We start from the raw sequence: 14,146 nt of genomic DNA on the forward strand, positions 1-14,146 counted from the left end.
TCCAGATCCCGCAGATTGGCACTAGGACGGAGTCCCCGTCCAATGTCATCCCACACGTGTTCAATGATGGAGAGGTCCGGGGATCGTCCTGGCCACGGGAGGACCTCAATATTGCTCTAGGTAGTCCATAGACACATGGGTTGTGTGTGGGCGTGCATTATCTTGCTGGAACACTGTCCCAGGGTGCTGTGCCATAAGGGGTAGGATGTGTGGACGCAGAATGTCTGTGACGTATCGCTGTGCCGTCAAAGTCTGCCGAAGCACTATTAGAGGTGACCTGAACGCACATCCAATGGCTCCCCACATCGTGATGCCTGGGGTCACACCTGTGTGTCTCTCCACAATGTAGGCAGGATGTGCCCTCTGCCCTCGACGCCGCCACACCCGCACACGATGGTCATCGGAGGTCATGAAGAAGCGGGACTCATCACTGAACATGATGCGACGCCATTCGTCCTCTGTCCATGCCTCCCGAGCATGGCACCACACCAACTGCAGGCGTCGATGTTGTGGTGTCAACGGCAACCGGCGCATGGGGCGGTAAGACCCGAATCCGGCGGATGCGAGTCGTCGAGACACTGTGAGGGAACTCACAGGATGTTGCACAGTGTCCAATACATGTTCTCGGGTGACGGGTGCCGAAGTTGTGGGATCCCGCACTGCTTGGAGCACCATACGACGGTCCTCCCTCGAGGTGGTGCTTCTTGGTCGACCTGAACCTGCACGACGTGCATGGGTGCCCTCATGTACCCATTGATTCCAACATCGGGCCACTGTGACATCTGAATGGCCCACATGCCTGGCAATTGCCCGATATGACCGACCCGCCTCATGCAGTCCCACAATGCGGCCTCTGTCAAATGCTGTCAATTGCTATATCGGCTGTCTAACGCGTCTGCGAGGCAACGCCGGGGCTTCGTTTTCCTCTCTGAACTTCGTGCTGGACTGTCTGACTCACAGCAGGTGACTGGTCCCACCTTATCAGCAACAGTAGGTGACGTCACAAATGCCCTCTGATGGGCGTTCTACACATTACAGATCCTTGTACATCTAATCATTTACTCACACATCAATGGTATGCATGTATACCGAAATGGGGTAATCTTCGACCACTCCTTCTGGGTGCTTCACTTTTTTTGTCAGCCAGTGTATATTGAAAATAATATTCGTAATTGTTTTTTTCCTCTGCATAAGGAGATAGAAATTCACAGAATATATAAACGGTTGTGTCCTAATTGCGAACAATACCTAATTCGTCCTAATTGCGAACACATAAAAGTGAGAAATAATTTCATGCCCTAATTGCGAACACATGAAACTGGAAAACCTGTGACGCAGAGAGACAGCTGGTATGACTGACAACAATATCTAACCTGATTGACTTATCATGGTCTTCTGCTTTGTAAATTCATTTCACCCAGTGGCGGCGATTAGGGGGGGCGAGGGGGCAGTTGCCCCCCAGTTTTCGCCCCTTTTGCTCCCGCAGTATGCTAAATCTTATCTAGAAAGGAAAATATACTGTCTTTGCGTTTTGGCACCTTGTCCATCCGGTTTTCGGACACAATCGCCGCCACTGAAGTGTGTCGACGTAATCTGACTTCCATTCGTGTGTTAATGACTCGCAAACCCCTTGGTGCCTTAAGTGATGCGAAACTGCTTCAAGAGGAAGCACCGGACAAATAATGTAGTGGAGGGATGGAACCGCAAAATTAACAGTGAACTAGGTAGTCTACATCCGTGAGTGGAAGATCTTATATAAAGCTTAAATGCTGAGGCAGAAAAGTCTAATGGCATGATTACTTCGGCGGCGACTTTAATCATGTCGAATTTCCTATGATCCAACAAAACACTGACCAGTCTAAAGTCTAAAACTGAGTCCCCTTTAAAAACAAATCGTTAAATAGACTCGGGAAGTGTGAGAGAAAGTTGTAGGTCCCAAGGCAGGAAAATGTGTTCGCGATTAGGACATAGTCCTTCGAGTATGTTCCTGTTCAAGCAGCAAGTGTTCGCAATTAGGACGACGCCATATAAACGTATGGTAATTGTTTGGTTAACCTAAGTGTAGTTTATTGAGTGAAAATGATAGTCGTGCTTCAGAGATAGATAAGATAGTACTTTCTTTGTTATATCTCAATATTAATGTAGCGATTCATGGCGTCGTTTTCCGGCTTCTTTTGGCTAATCGCGAAGATGAGGATGAGTGATGATTTTACGAAATTGTTCAAAGACTTACAAAGAACTCCCATGCCAGGGCCGGGAGCTTCGGCAATGTGTCAATAAGATGGTTCTTGAGAAGCTCTGGAGACCATGAAGGCATAAGTGGGTGTGACTCCGAATACCTCTATGCTCATTGTCAATGGTGTGGCCGTTGGTAGGGGTCATAGCCCCTTTGACCCAATATTCCTACAAAAGATCGTCAAGGGCAGGAAAATATGACTAAATGAGGGCTGACTACTAAAAGAAAGTATACGTGTACCCCTCCATTCGAAAATCCTGGGCACGCCACTGCTTATCGTCCTCACCTGGACGATATTTTTCATATTTCACGTCGCTTCTCTGCCATTTTTACCAAAGTGCGATGATTAGATGAAAGGATTCTCATGAAGGAACACCCATGTCCATGCCGGGAATCGAACCGATCCCGCCCCCTGAACCCAAGAAAGTAGGTAATCCGCCACTGGGTCGTTTCTTTCTTGGTCTCCCTACACACATCGTCTGCGCAGTGACCGTCTTGACGTGCCCCCGCACAGAGCATGCAATATAAAGTGGACCGTCGTATGGAACGGAAGCTGTCGCTTAATCGCCAAGCACTTCTGGCGAGCAGATATCCGCCCGCCGATCGTGGCGTAAGCTCAGGTGACCTTTCGGGGGATCGCGTGTCCTCAGAATGAAGAAAGCCACCGGAGATATGTATAGATTGAGGTTATCCGGATTTCCGCCCTTTGGAAGACCCCCCCGAAGAAGGACGCGAAAGAACAATCGAAACTCATGCTAACGCAGTAGCGAGACGTGCAACCACACAACCCATATTGGATGTCTCGAATTGCAACTGTGCTCGTGCCGTTCAAGAATAAGCCAACATCCACCGTGGTCTGTCAATTTCTGAACCAAGTTGCTTAGATTCGATTGCCACGGAGGTTCATTTCTATCGTCGCGGTTAATAATGTGGGAGATTCCGATCGAAAAATATAGATTGGATGTTGTTTACAGATACCGAGCGATATTTTTCCGGCGTTTTGGTTTTTGGCGGGGTCCGCAAAAATGACATCCGACAATTTCGCACAGTCTAATTATCGTGGAAGTTAAGCAAAAATCTAAATTTCCATTGATTTTGAATCAATATTATGTGAAAAATACTTTTATTTTGTGATTACATAACAGGTTTTTTGTGATTCTGGTGTAATTTTTGAAGGCGGGCTGATGGGCTACAGCCCCACCGAAATTTTGAGAAAAATCAAAATTTTCAAACGAAAACAGTGAAGAACTCTGCAAAAACCAAAGTGGAAACTGAAACCCCGCCATAAAATCTCTCCCGATTACAAAAGTTGTTGCCTTTGAACAACCTTTAAGACGATGGTTAAAATAGGTAATTATGAAACGCATAGAACACAGGTATGTAATATTTTATTCACCTTTATAATCCCAGCCCACTGGCGAGAAAAACTCCTGCGTACGCCAGTGTTTTAAAGCAAAAAACTCTGATCAATTGATGCTTTTAACACTCAGCCACGAATACCAGTGGCGGCGATTGGTCCCCAAAACGGGGGTTGGGGCCAAGGTGCCAAAACTGGGCGGGAAGACAGCACATTTCCCTTCGTAGATAAGATTTAGCATGGTGCGGGGGCAAAAGTGGCGAAAACTGGGGGGGGGGGGGGGGGCGCCACGGACTAATACTGATCAATACTATAAAAACTTGTTACAATTTTCAAGCATCACTATGGGTATCGATTCAAAGTGATATCGGCTTAGCTCCAAGTTACTGTGCAATATAACCCAAGCAAGGAGTACAAGATCCTGCCGGAAAGATTTGAATAAACGTTACGAATTCGCCCTCCGATCTCCCCCTCTATTTAAATGCATTTATCCTAAATTACCAGTTATGCTACTGCAGAAAGTGTATATTTTCATCGTATTTTCTCTATAATTGAAGAACTATTTTGTAGCATAATTTCCAATGTTTTAATTAACAAAAACATCAGTTGATCTAGTTAATTATAACCTAACTGTTGACTGGTGGTTAAACATTAATACTGTTGCCAGATCCTGCGTCCTCTACCGTCCGTACTCGCATATCGTACGAGAATGTGTTACAGGATTTACAGTTCATTGCTTCGTAGTGTACCATTGGCTAAATGGGCCGAACAGGAAACGCCAGTCGTTGACACGGCATCTGGTGTCGAAGTTCGCAAGGTGCAAGACGGTTGCAGTGGTGTGTGCAGGCCAAGTTCATATTCCTGCTAGCCTCAAACGCACAATGCGTTACGAAAAACAAGCGGAAAGGGGGGGGGGGAGATGAAGACCCCTCTTAAAAGCCTATCGAAATCGAGTAATGCTCTAGTAGAAGAAAGCTTGTGTACTGTTACTTCTGGTGTAATAAAATTAAGCGGCATTACATGTGACTGTCTCTTCAGAGACAAGAGGTGCCAGCCAGTACGACACTTTCCCCAGATTTGTAGCTCGAAGTTCCTGTTTATGTCAAGGTTACAAGAACGGAATATAATAATAGCTTGTAATTGAATTTCGTCATACATTTCATCCGTGATTAGCCCTTTTTAGTACCAAATACATTCTTGAAATGCAATTCAGGTCACTCTTCTCCGGTACCTATGTCCCCTACTACAGCAGATTAGGTCTTGAAATCCTATTTTCTTCTCTCCTTCAAAGACGTTTCACCATACGAGTACCCAATCGTTGGTATGGTTTCACTATCTTTTAGTCCTATTCCCTCCCTTCCTCCGCCTTTAGCGCAAATTCTCCCCTTTCATGTAATTTCTCGATCTCAGTATTCAGTTTCCCTTCTCTTAATGGTATTTTAATGCTATTTCCCTTTCATAAATTAATTTCTCTATCTTTTAGTATACATTTCTTAGCCTTTATTGGAATCTCTCCGTCTTTTAGTGCCTGTTTCTCAGCTTTTATTGCAATCTCTCCATCGTTTAGTGCCTATTTCTCAGCTTGTATTGGAATTTCTCCATCTTTTAGTGCCTGTTTCTCAGCTTGTATTGGAATTTCTCCATCTTTTAGTGCCAGTTTCTAAACTTGTATATATCTCTATATTTTAGTGCCTATTTCTCAGCTTGTATTGGAATCTCTCCCATCTTTTAGTGCCTATTTCTCAGCTTGGTTGGAATTTATTCATCTTTAGTGCCAGTTTCTAAGCTTGTATTGTAATCTCTCCATCTTTTAGTGTCTGTTTCTAAGCTTGTAGTTCCTATTTCTAAGCTTGTATATGAATTTCTCCATCTTTTAGTGCCTGTTTATAAGCTTGTATTGGAATCTCTCCATCTTTTAGTGCCTGTTTCTCAGCTTGTATTGGAATTTCTCCATCTTTTAGTGCCTGTTTCTAAACTTGTATATATCTCTATATTTTAGTGCCTATGTCTCAGCTTTTATTGGAATATCTCCATCTTTTAGTGCCTATTTCTCAGCTTGGTTGGAATTTATTCATCTTTAGTGCCTGTTTCTAAGCTTGTATTGGAATCTCTCCATCTTTTAGTGCCTGTTTCTCAGCTTGTAGTTCCTATTTCTAAGCTTGTATATGAATTTCTCCATCTTTTAGTGCCTGTTTATAAGCTTGTATTGGAATCTCTCCATCTTTTAGTGCCTGTTTCTCAGCTTGTAGTTCCTATTTCTAAGCTTGTATATGAATTTCTCCATCTTTTAGTGCCTGTTTATAAGCTTGTATTGGAATCTCTCCCATCTTTTAGTGCCTATTTCTCAGCTTGGTTTGAATTTATTCATCTTTAGTGCCAGTTTCTAAGCTTGTATTGTAATCTCTCCATCTTTTAGTGTCTGTTTCTAAGCTTGTATTGGAATCTCTCCCATCTTTTAGTGCCTCTTTCTTAGCTTTTATTGGAATCTCTCCATCTTTTAGTGCCTGTTTCTTAGCTTTTATGGGAATCTCTCCATCTTTAGTGCCTATTTCTAGCTTTTATTTTAATCTCTCCATCTTTTAGTGTCTGTTTCTAAGCTTGTATTGGAATCTCTCCCATCTTTTAGTGCCTCTTTCTTAGCTTTTATTGGAATATCTCCATCTTTTAGTGCCTGTTTCTTAGCTTTTATTGGAATCTCTCCATCTTTAGTGCCTATTTCTAGTTTTTATTGGAATCTCTCCATCTTTTAGTGTCTGTTTCTAAGCTTTTATTGGAATCTCTCCATCTTTTAGTGCCTCTTTCTTAGCTTTTATTGGAATATCTCCATCTTTTAGTGCCTGTTTCTTAGCTTTTATTGGAATCTCTCCATCTTTTAGTGACTGTTTCTAAGCTTGTATTGGAATCTCTCCATCTTTTAGTGCCTGTTTCTAAGCTTAAATTGGAATCTTTCCATCTTTTAGTGCCTATTTCTTCGTTTTTATCGGAATTTTTCCCTGTGTCTATGAATCTTGACTAATCGTGACCCGTAGAAATTAGTCCTGTGTATTGTTGTCTGGAAGGATGTATCGTCAGTCTCTGCCTTTCTTGGAAACCCAATGCAGCAGCAGACTGCACAGGTAATTGTTCTCTGTAAAATCTGTGTCAGAGCGAGGCTTCGCTGCCGGTGGAAAAGAATGCGATTTCGAAGGCGTGTTCCTCTCTCTTCGCTCGACTCATGTGAAATCCTTGAAGAAAGTAGCCCGTCGCTTTTCCTTACGAATTGTGGCAGAAAAGTGGCGAAGACATTCGGTTGTGTGTGAGGAGGGAAAGTGGAGCAGGAATGCAACCGAGTTTATTGACTGGCTAGAGGTCCTTCGGTGAGTGCCACCAATGTCAGTGTTGCCAGCCACTCTTTCTCGCCGAGTCTGTGCAGCAGCGTCACTGACCGCGGTTACGCGGGGCCAAGTTTCATGCGTTTTGATCGGTTGGTTAGAGAGGTGTCCGTCCGGGCGTCGTTAGTGAGGGGGATAGTGGGACGTGGTCCCCACAATAATTCTGAAAAATGTATTATCCGTTGAAAAACTAGGAAATTCGGAGAAAGACGTTCGTAAACTGAAAACACATTTGTTCCACTCCTAACTGTTTTCTTTCTTTGGAAACATGGGCGTCGTCAGAAAATTTTATAGGGGGAGGGGGATTCGGGTCATTGATAAAATTTGAATAGTAGAAATAGTAAAAATAGCAATAAGTATTATCATGTTTATGACTACCATTATAAAATAATAACGATTTTAAACTAATAAAAATAAATTAATTATTATTGTGTTTGGCGAGACCTTGTACTCGATGAGTGAATATCCAAGACAACTGTTTTTTCAATATTTTTTTTTAAGTTTCATACAGAAATGTTAGTTGTGTTATTAACATGTACGCACCTCGTTTGAGAAGAAAATCTACTTTTATCTAATCGCGAAGATGAAGGTGAGTGATGATATGATGATATGATGAAATTGATGAAGGGACTCGCACAAGGATCACCCATGCTCAGATCGAGATTCGAACCCGAAGCTCCTGGCGTCATAGCGCGCTGTGCTAACTACTCCGTCACAATAGTCGAGTGATGAAGTAGAAAGAAATACATTGGATGTCCAGGTACAACTTCGCTTGTTTTTTATGTGGCCTCATTGATTGCTTTATAAATTATTGTGAATACGCTAAATGCAGAGTTCCATCTCCCTCCGAGAATATTTGTACGTCCACAGTTATATTTTATTATTCAAATTTTCCTGTCATCCGGCGTGTTGCCAATATGTAAGTACAGTGGGATCTAAGAGTATTACCGTACAAATTGTCCATCTCCATGTTCGTGCACTTTAATTGACCCAATAAGAACTTCAATCATTGAATCAAAACTCAAAACAAGCTGTTGACAACGTCTGCACTAGCATACATAAGAATCCATCGCTTAAAAACACATAGGATGTAAGAAAAGAAATTAATGAAAATAGTCATGGACAATTTGCACGGTAATACTCATGGATCCCACTGTACTATATATTAGAAGTTTCGCACATCAGCTCAATACTGACATGCGATAATTGTTTTCAACATGTCTCAAATTCTCTTTAGAACCATACTTTTAGTCAAGTGCATGAAATTACCGTACATATACAAACAAGACTGTACAGTTGGCAACGCTGCGCAGCATTTCTCTCGTTTATCTTGGCAAGTGAGCGTGAAACTTATTTCACTCGTTCTTTAACGAAGCTTTTTTTTATATGTAGCTTATGGTTTAGATTATTTCTGTTCGTTGAAACGTGCTTATCGAACGCGTAACAAGCAAGGTAATGTCAACTTTAGATGTGGCTTCTGCGTGTTAAGCATTTACACCTACGTACGAAACTAATGAGTTTTCGTAGCGCGCTAGGTAGGTTTTGTTCTTACCCGATTTTTGTGGCGTAGTGGTTAGCGTAACGCTCTGAGAGCAGGGATATTAGGTTCGAATCCTTCAGCCAGGCCCGTAGCGAGAATTGTAAACCAATTCAATTTTTTAAAAAGTTAACAATATTAAATGAAGGTAAATTATATGTGTGATATTTATAAATATCACACAAATACGACATTTTTCTACATCTTTTAAAATATCTCTTAAAGTGTTAATTTACTGGTACTGAAATCATCCCTTACACACCCCATACTGCATTAGATGATACAGATATTTATTATCATACACAAATAATTGCGCAATATTCAATCATAGTGCCTACAGTATATTCCACGCCGGCCGAAGCAATGAAACTCCCCTTCGTTCCCAAAACTTGGGAGCTGTTGACCTTTCACGCAGATGCGGAGGGAATTTGCATGATGACATCAAAGTCACAGATTTCTGTCTAAATGGATGCCACAACAGGGGCAGTGAAGGTACAGATAAAGAAGCTCCCGCATGAGTTTTTGGGTTCGACTCCCAGTGAAGACTCATTCCCACTTTAAACCTCAGGACGAGTCTCGATTAGGCTCTCTAACCTGTTGACAAGTTTCTCGTGTTCCCATGCAAGAGGAATAGTGGCGTACTGGCGGCTTTTTCTCTTGGGGCGGTTGTTTTGAGCTGTCACCCGCTAGATATATGGAATTTATTTATTTATTTAGTTTATTTACATCAAAGACTAGTATGAAAATGGTGTTAAAATGAAATGGGTGAAGGGCCAGTCACAAACACACATGGGCGGCGCACAACTCAACTCCAACATAGGATTATTCAGGCTGTGCGTCTGTTCGCCACAGCCTCGGTAGTCTGCAGAATGCAGTCCAGGGTGTACTACGTAGAAGAGAGATTGACGTTGGTCACCTTCCATGAAGGCAATCCTTTACTCCTCGCTAGATTAATTGAAGTTTTAGACGTCATTTCCAGAGGTGATAGCTTAATTCCACGCGTCAACGGGTGTGTGTTCTCTTGCTAATCGCCAATTGATTATAATTTTTCACATATAAAGGTTGATCGCATTTTAGGCATCAAGTTAGGTGATCAGTTAAATTTAGATACAAAACTTGAGTGATCACCATGAACTCTCTGTCGATTAATTGCTAATTTTAGACGCTTGTGTGTAGTGGCTTAACTTTACACGCCAAGCCTGTTGACTCTTCGATTAATTTGTCTCTCACAATCCGCCCCTGGAGAGGAGTCAATAGTCCCAAGTGCTAGAGCACTTACAGGCAGAGGCACAACCACGAATTTTGGTCTGGGTGGGGGGGCAAGTACCAGGATAAACGTACCAATAATAATAATAACAACAACAACAATAATAATTACGTTATTATTAGTAGTAGCTATTATTTTTATTATTATTATTAGTAGTAGTAGTAGTAGTAGTAGTACCAAAACCATTATTATCCTCGTAAATTACACTAAAAAGGGGTAGAAGTCGGTGCTAAAGCATTTGTTTGGAACAAACTATTTGAAATATTTTTTTTTTCAAAACATTCAATTTCACATTAACTACTAATAGAAAACAAGGACACAAATTGTATTTTTGAATGGCAGAAATTGCATGATAAATGCATTCCGAATATAATTCTTTTGAACATATAACATGTATAACTTTCATGTAAACATATGTTTTACACATACGCAACATGGAGCGACGTAAAATAAGAGGATACATATATGTATACAACATATATTATTTAAATACATTACATAAATAAATCATCCACCTCATAATAAACCAACAGCAAATATATATATATATATATATATATATATATATATATATATATATATATATATATATATATATATATATATAGAGCTATTGTCACCCAAATGTGCACGCTCTTCTTCCTCAAAACAATTGTTCATGGACAAATTCAATTAAGAGAACCCTTAGTTCTCTCTTCGGTAATTTACAATGCATTACAGAAAACAAAGAAATGTCGAGCAAGGCAAGCAAGAAAATTTTTAGATCCATTTTTTTGTAAACTGAAGACAATATTGATTTAATAGGGTGCAAATAATTTCACGGGGCGCCGGCATTCTCTCTTCTACAACTTTTTAAATGTAGATCGTTAGGTGTCCAGGTTCGACTCCCGTCGCCCCCTAGATACGACTCTGAACTTGATGAGACTAAAAAAAGCAGGTGTTGCGAAAATTTTGCCAAATGTATTTTCATTTGCATAAAATTAGAAATTATGGGGCAATTGCCCCCCTAGAATTGACTTCCGTCCAAGGTTGGGGGGGGGCAATGCCCCTCGCCCCCCTGTGGTTGCTCCACTGCTTAAGGGTAGTAACGTAACGGCAGCGGGATCCCAAATATCCTCTATCTTGTCCTCTTGCCATAGCCTCTGGACTAGATTGTACCAATTATTGTAGCGAGACGTATAATTGGGCATCCCCTGGCAACACTGAGAGTCAGCGACACGTCGGAGGAAATGCTTGTAGTTGTCCGAACTGCCGCAGAGCCGTTGCTGGTATTGTGTGAGGGCGTGCCGATCGGCGTGGCAACGTCGCAGCGAGACGTATCTGGAGCGTGGCCGAGTTTTCGTCGCGGCGGGACCTGCGCACACTGACTGATGCACCTGGTTGGCTCGCCTTGGCGCATCGGATAGTGCCAATGGCGGCAGTGGGAAGTTGCCCACCTAGCTCCCGACCTGTTAGGTTTGATTCTACTTTATGCTCTGATCGGCAGTGGATCTACAATTTGAAGTAGGATCCAAACCTCTTATGCAGTGTCCTTTCGCCACTGATCGGACCTTGAACCGCCAGCCTCCACGGTAGAGTGCTTAGCAGACCCCTCTACTACACCAGGGGTCCGGGCTAGAATCCCGGCATGGGCGTTTGTGAGTGTTCTTAATCAATTTCACATCTCATCCTCATCGTCGTGATTAGCCAAAAGTGCCACAAATCGACGTTTAAATAACACAAATTAATCAGTCGAACCTTGGACCTCTTGATTACAAGGCGACACCATCACCACAACGCGGTCGTGGAGATCCTGCTTGTAACGTATAGGCTAGGAAGCTTTCAGACCGAAGCGCCACGTGTCACTTGGAAAGACACTTAAGAAATAAACGTAACCTTTCGTACCATAGTGACACAAGCTCCATGTGTTTGCTCAGTCTGGTCCGTAGTCTCAATACCGCGCATCGTGTCGCCTCGATCTGTTGCTATCGCATGCTCAGAGAATGGTCTTGTACAGAATGGGACCCACCGTGTCTCTTTATAGATCGACCACAAGGGAAAAAAACCTTGGGACGAAAAGTCCCCGCGCAGCTTTCCCTTCTTCCCTCCACCTCGGGCCTTAAGGAGAAGAGGGACAATTACGCACCAGGATTGCATTTATTCCAATATCGTCGGAATGAGCAATGCTACTAAAAAGATCTCCGGCAGAAATGAAGAGTATGAATTTCTCCCCATGTGGCAAGTGGAAGCGGTTTCCTAAGTTGATTATTAAGCCTTATACGATTTTTGAAAAATATGATGAATTAGTATTTACGGAATCCCATGTATTCCTTATGGGACATCAACTTCAACTTCAAGTTACGGCTCATCAAATGGGAGTTTCGACTTTTCCTACTGCTATGACATAGTTCTAAGTGTCCTTTTTCCGTTCATGTACTTTTCTACGTCATCGGATGTTTGATATTCCCGAGAGAACGAATAAAATAATGGTCCCATAAGCCTAGTGCATTTCTCCTTGCCTCCTACGGCCATCCTGGCAGTGTTGCCAAACCTAATGTGCATAATAGAGCTAAATTTCACCATTAATATAGCTAAAGAGGACTTTCAAGGAGGTAGATTAACGAAGTCTGCATAAAGTGCCTACTAGGGTAATTTTAATTGTCAGAGGGGTGGGGGTTCTTCTATTACCGTTAGATTTAAAGTGATGGCAATTTATTCTTTCTTAGTTTTCACCGCCTAGATTTGGCGGCATCACCCATCTCAATAATCCATTGACACTCATATGAAATCAAAAATAAAGGATTCCCGGATAATAATATTGTCATCTCCACCTTAGCCACAGAGCTACATATAAAAATACCTGGGGAGGAAAGAGGGGGTGGGTGACGCAGCCTATATATGAATATCACGTCACGTGCAAAATGTACACTCATGGCAAAGGTTGGTGGTCTTTATGGGCCGGAGCCAGTGGTGGCATCATAGTGGGGCAGAGGGCGGGTGCCACAGTTCACAGTCAAACGAGTGCACGAAAGAGCCAGATCTGGCTTCAAAAGAGCGAAGTTGGCAACAGTGATCAGCAGCTGCCCCAGCGAGAAAGACCAAGGGGAAATTGTCCCTCCTAAGGAAGCATGGTCCACTCTCCCCCTCCCCTACTCGCGGGGGTACGGTGCACAGGAGTCGCGGGTCCGTGCAGGTTGTTTTGCTCGTGGTTCCACTATACCTTTAGAGACCCAGACGATGCGTAGTATTCACACTGATGCTACAAGCGACACGATCCCCTTTTTACATTCACCGCGCATGCGCGAACAAACCGAGCCGACACGATGCACGTTATTGCAGTTTGTCGTGTCTCTTCGGTTCGAAAGGCTGCAGGTTCGCTTCCAAGCGACTGCGAACGAGCCAATCAGCAGCAGCGTTTCACACCGTAGATGCATGACAAGGCCACACAAGCCTCGGTTTGATTGGTGAAATCCTCAAGCGATGCATGTGGTTATGCTGCTTCTCGCCACTGAGATCTCGAATGAGAAAACATCGATTGTCGTTCTCGTCTAGCCAAATCTCGATGTGTCTGGTCGTCTTGTGGTCTCGATTTTTATAGGCTATTGTTTTCTTGGTACTTTAACCAGTTGTAAACAATGAAAAAAGCCGTTAATAGTGTCTGGGTGAGAGAACAACCATATCTGGGGATAAAGTATTTTGAGTGGCAAACCCTCCGAGATATTGATAAAATCGTTCCCATAGAGCATTGAATTACATTGTACGCCACAAATTAAGCTAACCATAATATTAATAATAAAATATTTTGTATTTCATACTTAAGAACCTATTTTATAGTGTCCATTTAAAATTTATAGTTTTGGTGAATTTTCACTCATTTTGTAACTTCAGTGCAGTTTTGGTGCCTTTTTTTCAGGATAATATATTGTAGTGTTAGTTCGTGTTTTGTACTCCAGTGCCTATTTTGAAGTTTTAATGATTATTTTGAATGTCTGGACTTTTTCAAGTATCTTGTAGTTTTGGTGCACTTTGAGACACGTGTTTTGTGCTTTTAGTGCCTATTCAAGTCAGTGGCGTGCCCAAGGCGGGTTGGTGGGGGTTATGACCCGCCCCCTTTGACCCATTATTCTTAAAAAAAGGAACGTCAAAGGTAGGAAAATATGACAAAATGAGGGCTGACTACCAAGAAAAAGTAAGTTATAAGTAGTAACCCCTCCCATTCGAAAATCCTGGCCACGCTACTGATTCAAGTGTCTATTTTGAAGTTTTGGTGAATTTACGGACTCATATTTTGTAGCTGTTGTAGATTTGTGTCTATTTTGCAGTAGTAAATACGTTATTTCTAGTTAGGGCCTCACATTTTGAAGTTTTAATGTCTTATTTTTATGTTTGTGCCCATTGA

General features: G+C 42.3%; 1 protein-coding gene across 2 annotated transcripts in view; it reads left to right on the top strand.

Annotated features, from left to right (window-relative positions):
* The window catches only part of tna (Zinc finger MIZ domain-containing protein tonalli), a 321,122-nt gene that overhangs the window by 173,664 nt on the left and 133,312 nt on the right, over positions 1-14,146 (top strand). The window lies entirely within an intron of this gene.

The sequence above is a fragment of the Lepisma saccharinum genome, chromosome 20, assembly GCF_977018435.1.
Source record: "Lepisma saccharinum chromosome 20, izLepSacc3.1, whole genome shotgun sequence".
NCBI classification, from domain to species: Eukaryota; Metazoa; Arthropoda; class Insecta; order Zygentoma; family Lepismatidae; genus Lepisma; species Lepisma saccharinum.